Here is a 13,722-nt window from a genome sequence, read left to right on the forward strand (position 1 = left end):
GGATACAGAAAATGTTCGACTGCTGCCCTGGCCAGCACGTTCTCCATATCTCTTACCAATTGAAAACGTCTGGTCAATGGTGGCCGAGCAACTGGCTCGTCACAATACGCCAGTCACTACTCTTGATAAACTGTGGTATCGTGTTGAAGCTGCGTGGGCAGCTGTACCTGTACACGCCATCGAAGCTCTGTTTGATTCAATGACCAGGCGAATCAAGGCCGTTATTACGGCCGGAGGTGATTGTTCTGGGTACTGATTTCTCAGGATCTATTCACCTAAATTGCTGAAAATGTAATCACATATGAGTTCTAGTATAATATATTTGTCCAATGAATACCCGTTTATCATCTGCATTTCTTCTTGGCGTAGCAATTTTAATGGCCAGTAGTGTAAATACTGGCGGTTGCGAGGGTATTGGCGGAGTGTTGCTTGCGAGCCTGTCTTTGACCTCTCTCCTGATAGGCGCGATTGATTCAGCGTCTATTATCGATCTTCTTCCAACCTCTTTTATCGATTGGGGAACTGGCGACAGCTAACGCCAGCACACCCGTTTCTAAGAAAATAAACTGTTTGCTATGTGAGAGGGGTAGCCAATATACCAATGAGGTGGCATTTGTTTAGTCTTTCTCTTCTCTTTGTCTCTCAGCGTCATGAAAACCACAAAGATGACTCTACACTCTAATTGTCTTATCAAGGCCGTTTTTACTAGAATATGCCCTTATCCTAGATGCTCCAAAACATTCAGACAAAGGCAGGAATCTGTCGACATGTAGACATTGGAATCTAGTAACACGCTCTTCTACACTGGAACATGTACAGCAGTGGTCTGGCATAAAAAGATACTGAAATTACGCAGACGAAAAGTAAAACAGTTAGTGAGTTAGTTACATGTTCCATAGATCGTTTGAACGATTCTTTTATCGAAATGATGTAGAACGAGTCAACAAAGATCACTAACAAATTCTAGTGAAGACTGCAAATTGGATATCTGGTAGAGTCAACTGGATCCACAGATAATGGTGGAAGAACATTTCTTTCATTCCAGATATCCAGGAAAGGTTTGCTTCCGTCGGGGAGGGTACTGTTTTTACTAGAATATGCCTTATCCTACATGCCCCGAAATATTCAGACAAAGGCAGGAATCTGTCCACATGTAGACACTGGAATCTAGGAACATGCACTTCTACAATGGAACATGTACAGCTTTTAGAGGCTTGGGCTACAACGTAGCACATAACCGGCATCCATTACCTCAAGCGAAGCGACCAGAATCTCCGACAACATCTCTATAAGCCTGCTAGCGGATTATGAGAGAAAACGCAGCAGAATACCGACAAAAGCGTTGATAATTATAATCCAATCGGCGGTATCGAGTGACGGGTATTATTCAGTGAAATTCTGAGAAAGCGCGAATGATTTTCCCAACATTGGTGAGTAATTATCACATTGGCAACATACCCGACGACGCCGAGAAACCGCCATCTTATCGTCCAGTCGACACCATTGCAACTCTACAATAAGAACAGGCCCTCCACTGATGTTAGCCGCTTATATAGTAACACTAAAATTAAAGTAATCAGGCAACTGGTAACGTCTGTGGTCTGAAGATGACACGGCGGCCGGTCGGTACCGTTGGGCCTACCGAGCCCTGTTCGGACGGAGGAGTGTTGTATGATGTAGTTGGTGTCTGTGAGGGTACTTATTTTAGTATAGCTGTGCCGACCGTTTCCATCTGCTTGGCCGTACACAAACACCATCGTGGCTTGTTCCCGACATGCGCCGGACGATTCTGATTCTTACAGTACGCTGCATCAATCCTGCATCCTACAACACACAAGGGACACACGGCACATGGTCAGAGCAACTGTCATTCGTCAGCATTCTCTACCGTGGCAACGATGCATTTTCTGACACATGTTCATAGGACCTCTTTTCCTCCATTTCCAATGAGGAGTCCGTCCATGCAGTTTGTCGGTTTTATTAATGTACACCCTGCATATTAACCCCGATACTTTGTTGGATCTCAGTGCCCATTTGGGCGAAGTTTCATTATGTTCTCTGCTGAACTGAATAAATACAGTTTACAACTTAAGCAAAATCTATAAAGGAGAAATACACTACTGGCCATTAAAATTGCTACACAAAGAAGAAATGCAGATGATAAACTGGTATTCATTGGATAAATAGATTATACTAGAACTGACATGTGCTTACATTTTCACGCAATTTGGGTGCATAGATCCTGAGAAATCACTACCCAGAACAACCACCTCTAGCCGTAATAACGGCCTTGATACGCCTGGGCATTGAGTCAAACAGAGCTTGGATGGCGTGTACCAGACTTTTTAGTTGGCGAGAGATCTGGAGAATGTGCTGACCAGGGCAGCAGTTGAACTTTTTCTGTATCCAGAATGGCCCGTACAGGACATGCAACATTATCCTCCTGAAACGTAGGGTTTCGCAGGGATCGAATGAAGGGTAGAGCCACGGGTCGTAACACATCTGAAATATAACGTCAACTGTACAAAGTGCCGTTAATGCGAACAACAGGTGACCGAGACGTGTAACCAATGGCACCCCATACCATCACGCTGGGTGATACGCCAGTATCGCGATGACGAATACACGCTTCGAATGTGCGTTCACCGCGATGTCGCCAAACACGGATGCGACCATCATGATGCTGTAAACAGAACCTGGATTCATCCGAAAAAATGACGTTTTGCCATTCGTGCACCCAGGTTCGTCGTTGAGTACACCATCGCAGGAGCTCGTGTCTGTGATGCAGCGTCAAGGGTAACCGCAGCCATGGTCTCCGAGCTGATAGTCCATGCTGCTGCAAACGTCGTCGAACTGTTCGTGCAGACGGTTGTTGTCTTGCAAACGTCCCCATCTGTTGACTCAGGGATCGAGACGTGGCTGCACGATCCGTTACAGCCATGCGGATAAGATGCCTGTCATCTCGACTGCTACGATAGGAGGCCTTTGGGATCCAGCACGGCGTTCCGTATTACCCTCCTGAACCCACCGATTCCATATTCTGCTAACAGTCATTGTATCTGGACCAACGCGAGCGACTATGTCGCGATACGATAAACCGCAATCGCGAGAGGCTACAATCCGACCTTTATCGAAGTCGGAAACGTGATGGTACGCATTTCTCCTCCTTAGACGAGGCATCACAACAACGTTTCACCAGGCAACGCCGGTCAACTGCTGTTTGTGTATGAGAAATCGGTTGTAAACTTTCCTCATGTCAGCAGGTTGTAGGTGTCGCCACCGGCCTCAACCTTGTGTGAATGCTCTGAAAAGCTAATCATTTGCATATCACAGCATCTTCTTCCTGTCGGTTAAATTTCGCGTCTGTAGCACGTCATCTTCGTGGTGTAGCAATTTTAATGGCCAGTAGTGTAAAAGATTAGCGTTTTACGTCTCGTCTGTAACGAGGTCATTAAAGACGAAACACGAGCTCTGAGAAGATTAGCATGAGGAGTGAAATTTGCCTTGAAATTTTTCTTGGAACCAACCCGACAATTGCCTCCTCACGGACAAAATCAAAAATTGTTCAAACTAACCTAAGGACATCACAGACATCCATGCCCGAGGCAGGATTCGAACCTGCGACCGTAGCAGCAGCGCGGTTCCGTACTGAAGCGCCTAGAACCGCACGGCCACATCGGCCGGCCCTCCTCACGGACAACCTAAGTCTAAATGGCCAGATGGGCATCTGAGCCATTGTCCGCCAGAATACGAGTCCAGTGCTTTAACACTGCCCCTTGCTCGGTGTCGAAACTGAGAACTACATCCGGCCAATAACTTGCCCTAAACATATACTACGTAATGGAGTTTATGGTAAAATATATGGCTTCAGTGAGAAGGAATTTCAGTATTTACGCTGTGGGCAACGTACAGAAAAAAGTTTTGCATATTCAGTTCGCAAACGACGATCTTCTAGGAGCAGCAGGTTGCAGATTACGGGACCATCGTACCGCTCCGGCTACAGAGCCCAGTAGCAGGTCAGACACGGGACGTAGACGGGCCAGAGGCGAGGTTTTTCAGCCAGACCTGGCCATTAGCTGTGAGGGAGAGAACCGGTGTTTGGGTGGAGGCCAAGGTGTGCCCGGAGGCAGGCGGCGCGGCTGGCGGCAGGCGCTCGAAAGTGAAATGCAGTGCGTGCGCGGCGCGGCTCGTGGCTTGCGCAACCGCGGCTGGCGCGCCGGCAGCCGGGAACAGCGCGGCCAGCCCTTCCGGACACGCCGCACTGCGCCTCACTGCGCACGCGCAAATATTGACTTCCCACTCAGCGCCGGAGAGAGTCTATTAGACCAGTGCAAATTCGCACAGCGCTCAGTTACGCGACAAAGTGGCACAGCTCGGCAGCGCGCAACTGCCTCCTACGATTCACCTTTTGCCGTCACCGGCTGAGAGTCGCAGTCTCCATCCCCATCCTGGCATATTATTCTTTCTTCTGTTACTTTGCGAACGAGGTGGCGCAGAGGTTAGGACATTGCACTAGCATTGCACGGTGGTTCGAATCACCGCAGACTTAAGTTTTCCAATCATTTATGGTAAATGCATCTACATCTATACTCTGCAAATCACTGTGTAGCTCATGGTGGCGGGTACTGTCCACCGTAAAAACTATTAGGACTTCATCCCGTCCCATTCACGTACGGAACGCAGGAAGAAAGATTTCTTAAAAACCTTTGTGCAAGCTGTATTTAGACTAATCTTGTCCTCTGATCTCTACGGGAGAGATACTTAAGGGGCTGTAATATATATTCCAAGATTCCTCATTTTAAGCTTGTTGTTGACACTTTTTAAGCAGACTTCCACAAGATAGTTTCCGTCTACACCCTCCAGTCACATTAATGTAGCCACCTGTCAAAAACCTGATTAACTACGTTTTACAGCGTGGTCTGTTGCGAGACATTCAGGAAGGGAGTGAGTGAGGTTTGGAAGGCACCGACAGGGATGTGGATTAATGCCGACTTCAGTGCCGTAGCCAGGCCAGCTGCGTTGGGTTCCTCGGTTGAGGATCTATGGCGCGAACGTCCGATCGAGATGGTCCCACACGTTCTCCATTGAGTTTAAATCCGGGGAGTTTGGTCGCCAGCGGAGTACGGTAAACTCACTGAGAACTACATCCGGCCAATACCGTGTCCTAAACATATACTCCGTAAAGGAATTTATGGTAAAATATATGGCTTCAGTGAGAAGAAATTTCTTCGAACCACGTACGTACACTGCGAGCTGTGTGACACGTTGCATTGTCCTATCAGTAGCTGCCACCGCACCGAGAAAAAACAAACTACATGTAGGTGAGGACATGGTACCGAACGACAGATGCGTACTTTTGCTGGTCCATAGTACTTCACGAATGATGAAATCACCAGAGGAATGCCACGAAAACATTCCCCAAACCATAAAGCTCCCTCCTTGCTTGCATTCAGACGTTTCACGCCGTACACGTCAGGGTCTGCCTTTCCGATGGAGCAAAAAAACATGATTAATGTGAAAAGACCACTTGTCCCTTCTCAGCGCACGTCCGTTCGCGCTATTGGCGTGCAAATTACAGCAGTCAGCATGTGCCCAAGAACCAGGCGCCTGCTGCAGAGGCCCATATGCAGCAACGTTCGGTGAACGGTCGTTGACGAGACACTAGTGGTAGCCCCTTGGTTCATCTGTACGGTCAGCTGCTCAACAATTTCGTGCCTACTTGCCCGTACACGTCTTCGCAGCCGTCGTTCATCCCTGTTATCTATTGCTCCTTGTGCATCACAATTACAGGATGACAATTATTGAACTACACGAAATAAGGTCGTTATAACTTCTGCGTTAGGATATTCAAAGTGCATGGTTGCCCGCGGGGCATTATGGGAATTAATATGGAGTGGTTTAGCGACGAAGCGCACTTTCATTTGGATGGGTTCCTCAATAAGCAAAATTGGCGCCTTTGGTGGATTGAGATATCGCATTTCGTGATCGAGAACTCTCTTTGCCCTGAACAGGAGACTGTGTGGTGTGCACTGTCCAGCCACGGAATAACCGATGCGATATTCTTTGATGGGGCAGTGACTACCGAACGGTACGTGAAGGTTTTGGAAGATGATTTCATTCCCATTATCCAAAGTGATCCTGATTTCGACAAGATGTGGTTCATGCGAGACGGAGCTCGACCCCATCGAAGCAAGAGAGTGTTTTGAAACTTCCTGGCAGATTAAAACTGTGCCGGACCGAGACTCGAACTCGGGACCTTTGCCTTTCGGGGGCAAGTGCTCTACCAACTGAGCTACCCAAGCACGACTCACGCCCCGTCCTCACAGCCTTATTTCCGCCAGTACCTCGGCTCCTACCTTCCAAACTTTGCAGAAGCTCTCCTGCGAACCTTGCAGGACTAGCACTCCTGAATGTCTCCGGCATTCTGCTGGCATCGAGAGTAATCTCCTCTGGCCGCAATATTCTTCCATTAACGTTCATAAAGCTGTTGAATCTTTCCGCGAAAATGTCTCTCAGAATTGACTGTTGTTTTCATGTCGCATGGCTTTGAATCTCCGTCTAAATATGATGCAGACTGCTGTGCACTGTGACTGTGCTAGTTGCCTACAGAACTTGGATCGCACTGATAGCACAAACATAGGTTTCCAACCGACTGGTAGAAGGAGCAGATCATTTTCGTTTTTATGCATGGACGTCGGAAGCATAAACTTGGTTACAGAACAATTTCACTGACATCAACCTCCTGTGGAACTCGGCTCACTTTTCTCGTCCATGGGAACCAGTAGAGCGTACATTTCGGCGCACAGGGTGATGTCGTGTTTGTTCACTTACAGAATATGTTCGATGTAGTCCAATGAAAAAATACGACCCTAAGGGACACCGAACTAGCTTCGCTATTGGATGCAAGACTGCCTAACAAAAAGAACTTAGTAGGTAGTTGTTAAAAGTGTAAAAGACGTCAGAAGTGAGTAATTCCAGGACTACCTCAACAAAACGTTAGAGGACCGCTATTGCTCACGATATATGTATCCGATGAAATAGGTATGGAGCTCCGTGGAGCTCTTTGCGAATGATTCTGGTGTATACAGTTGTATGCAACGACAGACGACTTTAGAATAATGCAGAAGATAAGCAGACGATCTACTCTTAGTAAAAAGACTGACAGTTGACCCTGAATGAAAATAAATGTAACGTGTTGCGCGTAGATAGGAAAAAACTTAATTATTATCCGATCACACTCCACAGAGCCGGCCGCGGTGGTCTAGCGGTTCTAGGCGCTCAGTCCGGAACCGCGCGACTGCTACGGTCGCAGGTTCGAATCCTGCCTCGGGCATGGATGTGTGTGATGTCCTTAGGTTAGTTAGGTTTAAGTAGTTCTAAGTTCTAGGGGACTGATGACCACAGATGTTAAGTCCCATAGTGCTCAGAGCCATTTGAACCATTTTGAACACTCCACAGAAAACGTACATCACCCTGCCTTTCTAGAACCCAATCTTAACCTTCCTTCAGAAATATCTTGAGGCATATCTATTTATAGATTTTTCTCGTGTTTCATGGGAACGCGTGAGACAAAGCTGCTTGGTCATGGAAAATTCGCAGAATGATGATAAAAAACACTATTTGAAAAACTTAATACTAAAATCCATATACTGTGTTTTTAATAGCGTTTTTACTTCGCCAATATATATTTCGAAGTCACAGATTCATCATCAGCGCTTCAGTTGTTATGTAACAGCTTTCCCTGCAATATCAACAAATCAGACTTATTTAACTTTTTCCTTTTTGGTAAGAATAGCTGCTATGGCTACCAACAAAAAAATACAATATTTATGACATTATGCATAAGAAATAAAACATTACAGCTAAGTGCTCTAAACCACTGTGGAGAACTAATGTACAAAATGAAATACGTGTCACAAGTAATTTCTTGAGCTTACATTTAAAATTACAAATTTCTCAGTTCAGTTGACAGGTCACTGAAAATGGAACCTACAGAATACTGCATTGCTTTCCGTATAATATTTACAGTAGTATTAAACAGGTACAAATCGTTTTCCTTGAAGTGTTCGCTGAGTGAAAGGTGCAGTTCTGTTGAATGATTTGCCAATCAGTAGACGCTTATAGTAGACATTGCATTCCTCAATAGTAAACTGCTGTTCAGATTCGTTAAACCCTAGCAGACGAAGTGTAATAGATTGATCTGTTCTACGTATTAATTCAACAATGTGGTAATTGTTTGCTGACAACAACACTGTTAATAAAATTTATAATTTCAAGATGATTTGTCATTATCAAATTCATACATGTGGCCTCCATAGCCAATCTGCTAGACCAATAACTCAAGACAGTTAACAATGTCATTTACTTTCGACTGTTTCACTCAGTATGTGTGATTCATACTCCCAACTATGGCCTATCGCAGATGTCTTTTAAACCGACCTTAGAGAGAATGAGTCACCCGCATTCCGGGCTTACCACGGCCTCATAAATTCGAAAGGAATCTGAAACTACGGACACGTCATCCGTTCCCGGATCAGGGTTAGCATCCTGCATTCTAGCGTACCATGAGCTACTCTTATGTCTTCATCTATGGCGATGTTAAGATCTATGTGACGTACTTGCATTTTCGGCGGTGGACACCCTACTACCTCCAAAAATTGTTCAATAAGTGCTTTTTCTCCACATGGCTGTCACATCTTACCGTCAGAGCTAAATGTCATTATTCAAATAACTTTTAGGAATGCAATCAAGTATTTATCCGAACATTTGATTCACTGAGAGGTGCTTCAGTTTCACATAAAATATTATTATACAATGCATGGAATCGTGAAGGAAAACATGTAACAATCGGCCTGTTTAACTGACTTACTTTGTAGGTGGAAGTGGCTCGCTACTGTCAAGTGTTATTATAGTGGAGACAATACAAAAGTACAGAAGTGAAAATTACATTAATGTCGAGGAGTCATCTGAATAATCAAAAATCTAGTAATATAAACTGTTGTACTTGGTGTTGTGGTCTTCAGTCCAGAGAATAGTTTGTTGCACCTCTCCACGCTAGGTGAGTCTCTGTAAGCCTCTTCACCTCTGCGCAATTACTTCAATTTATACCCATCCAAATCTGCTTACTTTACTCAACCCTTGGCCTTCCTCTACTATTTTTACCTGCACACTTCCCTCCATTACAAAACTGACAATTACCTGAAGCCTCATCATGTGTTCTATCAAATGATCCCTTCTGCTAGAAAGGTTACGCTATACATTTCTTTTCTCCATTATTTGGTAGAGCACCTCCGCATTAGCAGTCTTATTTACCCACCTAATCTTCACCACTTTTCTGTAGCACCATATTTCAAAAGCTTTCATTGCCTTCTTATCTAAAATATTTATGATACACGTTTCACTTCCGTACACGGCTACATTCTAGATAAATACCTACAGAAAGGATTCACTAAGAATTAAATTTATATGCGATGATATCAAATTTCTCTTGTTCAGAAATTCTTTCCTTGCCATTACGAGTCTGTACTCTTTATTCTCTCTACATGGCCCATCATCAGTTATTTTGATGCCCAAATAACAAAACATATTGGGAAGGGAGGAATTTCATGCTCTGTCCGGCTATACTAATTTAGGTCTTCGGAGGATTTTTTAAAATCATATCAGGCAAGAAACCTCAGACACTATTGAAATCCCGAGAATAAAATGTGTTGAAAGTAATCACCAACGTTCAAAGTACTCAAATCAACCCTAAATTTGAGTAAGACTTTTGTTTTGAGCTGAGGTCTACACTTCTACTGTAATCGGTACTAACTATTTAAAAGACTAACGGAAATGACACATCGTCATTAATGTGAAGAAGACAGTAATGAGTTTCAATAGCCACAGAAAATAATCACTTTGCTCCAACACGTAATGGCCAATTTTGTCGACCTTAAGATCCCAGATCTAGTTCCCTGTAACAAATGTCAACACTATTGACACATAGTCACTTCATTCAAGGGCAGGTTGTTATTGAAGAATGTATATGGATTCTTTTGCTAATGATTTCTCCATTCCCTTCACAGAAAAATGTGGGTCCCAGTGTGTCTTTCCTCTCATTAACTATCTATGTTGCTGTCCGAGGAAAAAGTGTATAAAATCAACAGTTTTCTCCAGACTTATACGGGCCCCTTTTCCCTTTGAAATCGGTTATGTTGCTTCTCTGAAACTTTCTGTATTAGAACTTTACTGTATGACAGATAAATTTTTCAGTACTCCTCGGATTGCATCTTACAGACCGTAACTAGCGTTGTCCGTTGACGAAAGGACAGTTTCAGTGCAGTGCCACGCTTTTCAATGTTACTGTTCGTTAAACAATTTAGTTTTCTTATGAGTAGGACTCAGCAGTAGATTCCATCAATGCGCAAACTTGGAGAGTTCTAATCTTACTATTGAAAAGGAGTCTGAAGGTGAGATCAAAGGAGCGTGGATAGAGAAGAGGGTTCTACTGAGATTCACAGAGCCTTGTGTCTTAGTGACGAGTCGTAGGGTGCAGAGGATCCAAATGAAGGTCTCGGAGGAGTCTGATGTTAAAAAAGCCCTTGGAGAGCTGGGCGCAGAGGGGAGAAGGGTGGCGGCTGAGTGCACGCTAAAAGCCAACGGTGAGAAAGCAGTTTCAATGCACCCCTTAAGAGGAAAAAGAGGCGAAGTAGGAGCTGTCTTGCGTTCGGAACGCGAGTAGCGAATGTCTTGTACGCAGAAAACGTACTTATCACCACCGAGTGCCAGCAATAATTAGTCAGCGATTTTGGTTACCTTTATTCTAGACAGTAAATCTTAAACAACGTTGGGCTGTTTCCACGTACCGGTAGTGGAAAGAGTACACATGACCTAAGTAAAATCGGACCCAGTTTCGAAATCTTCAGTTTTCATAGACAATTAGAGTGTTGTCAAGGCGACGGGAAATTATTAATGTTCTACCTCGAGGCTGATGCCCATATTTAATTACTAACCATGGAAGTTGAGTGAAATGGTACGAATTAGGGTTTTCCAATGATGTGTTCCTACAGCGATTACCACGGTATGGCGAAGTGGCATTTTGTGGGTTAAGCGCTCAGTAGTGAAACTGCACGTAAAGCGTCGACAAAAGAGTAGCGTTCGATGCCTGAAAGAGTAAGGATCTGTCTCATTACCGGGTGAACCCGACAAAATTTCGCATGTTGCTCAGTAATATTTTCCGAGTATTTTGGTGTAAGGGAATCGTGGTCTCCGGTGGATCATTACATGGTAATTTCCTTTCGTTTGATTCCTTACCCTCCATTCATCTTTGGATTTGTTTTGCACTAATAATACTTGCGGAGCAGTGCAAATGTATCTTGTCTGCAAACAAACTATTTCCTTTGACTCGTGGTACTTGTTGCTGATAATAGTGATGCTCACTGTATTCTTCGCCCTCCAGCTTCCATTCAGTATTGCTCGGTTCTCTCTTAGATTTGTTTTTCCGGCAGTGCTGGATGAACTTTAACAGCGATAGGCAGCGGTATGTATAGGTTTACTGGTCAAGAATTACCGGATACGCACATGGTGTATGGATTTAGCGAATGCAATGGAAGAGCAGCACAACGCCGCTATGTTCAGTTGTACCAGCAGCGACGGCACGACATCGCAATACGAAGGGCTTTCAATGAGTAATACAAACTATATTTTTTCTGAAAGATGATTGGTTGTATTCGTGTTTTCAATACTCCATATTATTCCCAACTCTTTTGGTTACAAAACCCTCTTTTTCAACATAATCTCCGTTCAATGTGGCTGCCTTACGCCACCTTACCGGGAGGGCCTGTGTGCCCGCATAGTATTAGTCTACTGGTCGCCGTCGCAGCCAACGTCTTGCTTCAACAATATCCTACTCATCATCCACGTACTGCTTCCCGCAGAGTGCATCCTTCATTGGGTCAAACAGATGGAAGTCGGAAGGTGCGAGATCCGGGCTGTAGGATGAATGAGGAAGAACAGTCCAGTGAAGTTTTGTGAGCTCCTCTCGGGTGTGCAGACTTGTGTGGGGCCTTGCGTTGCCATGGAGAAGGAGGAGTTCGTTTGCATTTTCGTGGCGACGAATACGCTGAAGTCGTTTCTTTAATATCCTACATCTACATCTACATTTATACTCCGCAAACCACCCAACGGTGTGTGGCGGAGGGCACTTTACGTGCCACGGTCATTACCTCCCTTTTCTGTTCCAGTCGCGTATGGTTCACGGGAAGAACGACTGTCTGAAAGCCTCCGTACGCGCTTGAATCTCTCGAATTTTACATTCGTGATCTCCTCGGGAGGTATAAGTAGGGGGAAGCAATATATTCGATACCTCATCCAGAAACGCACCCTCTCGAAACCTGGCGAGCAAGCTACACCGCGATGCAGAGCGCCTCTCTTGCAGAGTCTGCCACTTGAGTTTGCTAAACATCTCCGTAACGCTATCAGGGTTACCAAATAACCCTGTGACGAAACGCGCCGCTCTTCTTTGGATCTTCTCTATCTCCTCCGTCAACCCGATCTGGTACGGATCCCACACTGATGAGCAATACTCAAGTATAGGTCGAACGAGTGTTTACACTACACAATACACTATAGAGTTGATCGTTGCACTTTGAGCGAGAACATCAAACAGATTAACCCATTCAGAGGCCCAGAAGACCGTCGCCTTGACTTTACCGGCTTTGAAATTTTTCTTCAGAGGAAATGTTCAAATGTGTGTGGAATCTTATGGGACGTAACTGCTGAATTCATCGGTCCCTAAGCTTACAAACTACTTAACCTAAATTATCCTAAGGACAAACACACAGAACCAGGCCCGAGGGAGGAATCGAACCTCCGCCGGGACCAGCCGCATCTTCAGAGGAGGGGTGGTCTGGCGCCACTCCTTGGATTGCCGTTTTGTTTCCATTTCAAGGCGATGAACCCATTTTTAATCGCTTGTGACGACGTTCAACAAACAATTGTCACGATCAGCCTCGTAAGGTGCAAGAAATTCCGCGCAAATGGTCCTTGGTTGCTCTTTATGGTCTTCCGTTAGCTGACGAGGAAACCAGCACGCACATACTTTAGAGTACACCAACTGATGAACGAGTGTGTCAACACTACCAGCAGAGACGACCAGTTGAGCAGCGAGGTGTTTGACTGTGGTCCGCCGATCACCTCGAATGAGAGTGCCCGCACGTTCCAGCATTGCAGGAATCAGAGTTGTCCGTGGCCGGCCGATACGTGGGAGATCGGACAAGTTTGCGGGACGTTTGTGCGACGATGACAGACGCCTCTCCCAACGACTCATCGTGCTTTAGTTCACTGCCAGGTCTCCGTAGACATTCTACAAGTGCCTATGAATATCTGCGAAGCCTGGTTTTCCACCAAAAGGAACTCAATGACAGCTCTCTACTTGGAACGCACTTCCGTTACAGATGCCATTTTTAAGGCTACGTGTAGCACAGCCACCTACCGGACCGTCACGAAACCTTAGGGGATGGAGCGGGAATATTCCACGAAGTGTCACAATGAATTCCACATTTTTCAACCGAAACTGGCCGAGAAAAGGAAATGTGTTGCATTACTTATTCAACGCCTCTCGTATTTTTGTATCGTCTGAGGATTACTGCATTACTTTGTGTTTCGCGCTGTAGGTCTTGGTGTGTTCATATGAGAGACTTTTTCACTATTGTGTAGGTATTTTCACAGAAACACAGGTAAGTG

General features: G+C 45.1%; 1 non-coding gene across 1 annotated transcript; it reads right to left on the reverse strand.

Annotated features, from left to right (window-relative positions):
- Positions 1–6,228: 6,228 nt before the first annotated feature.
- Positions 6,229–6,303, reverse strand: Trnas-cga (transfer RNA serine (anticodon CGA)). The gene has a single exon. It is a non-coding gene; the product is annotated as a tRNA-Ser (tRNA).
- Between the last annotated feature and the right edge of the window lie 7,419 nt (positions 6,304–13,722).

Source organism: Schistocerca serialis, chromosome 3 (genome assembly GCF_023864345.2).
Source record: "Schistocerca serialis cubense isolate TAMUIC-IGC-003099 chromosome 3, iqSchSeri2.2, whole genome shotgun sequence".
NCBI classification, from domain to species: domain Eukaryota; kingdom Metazoa; phylum Arthropoda; class Insecta; order Orthoptera; family Acrididae; genus Schistocerca; species Schistocerca serialis.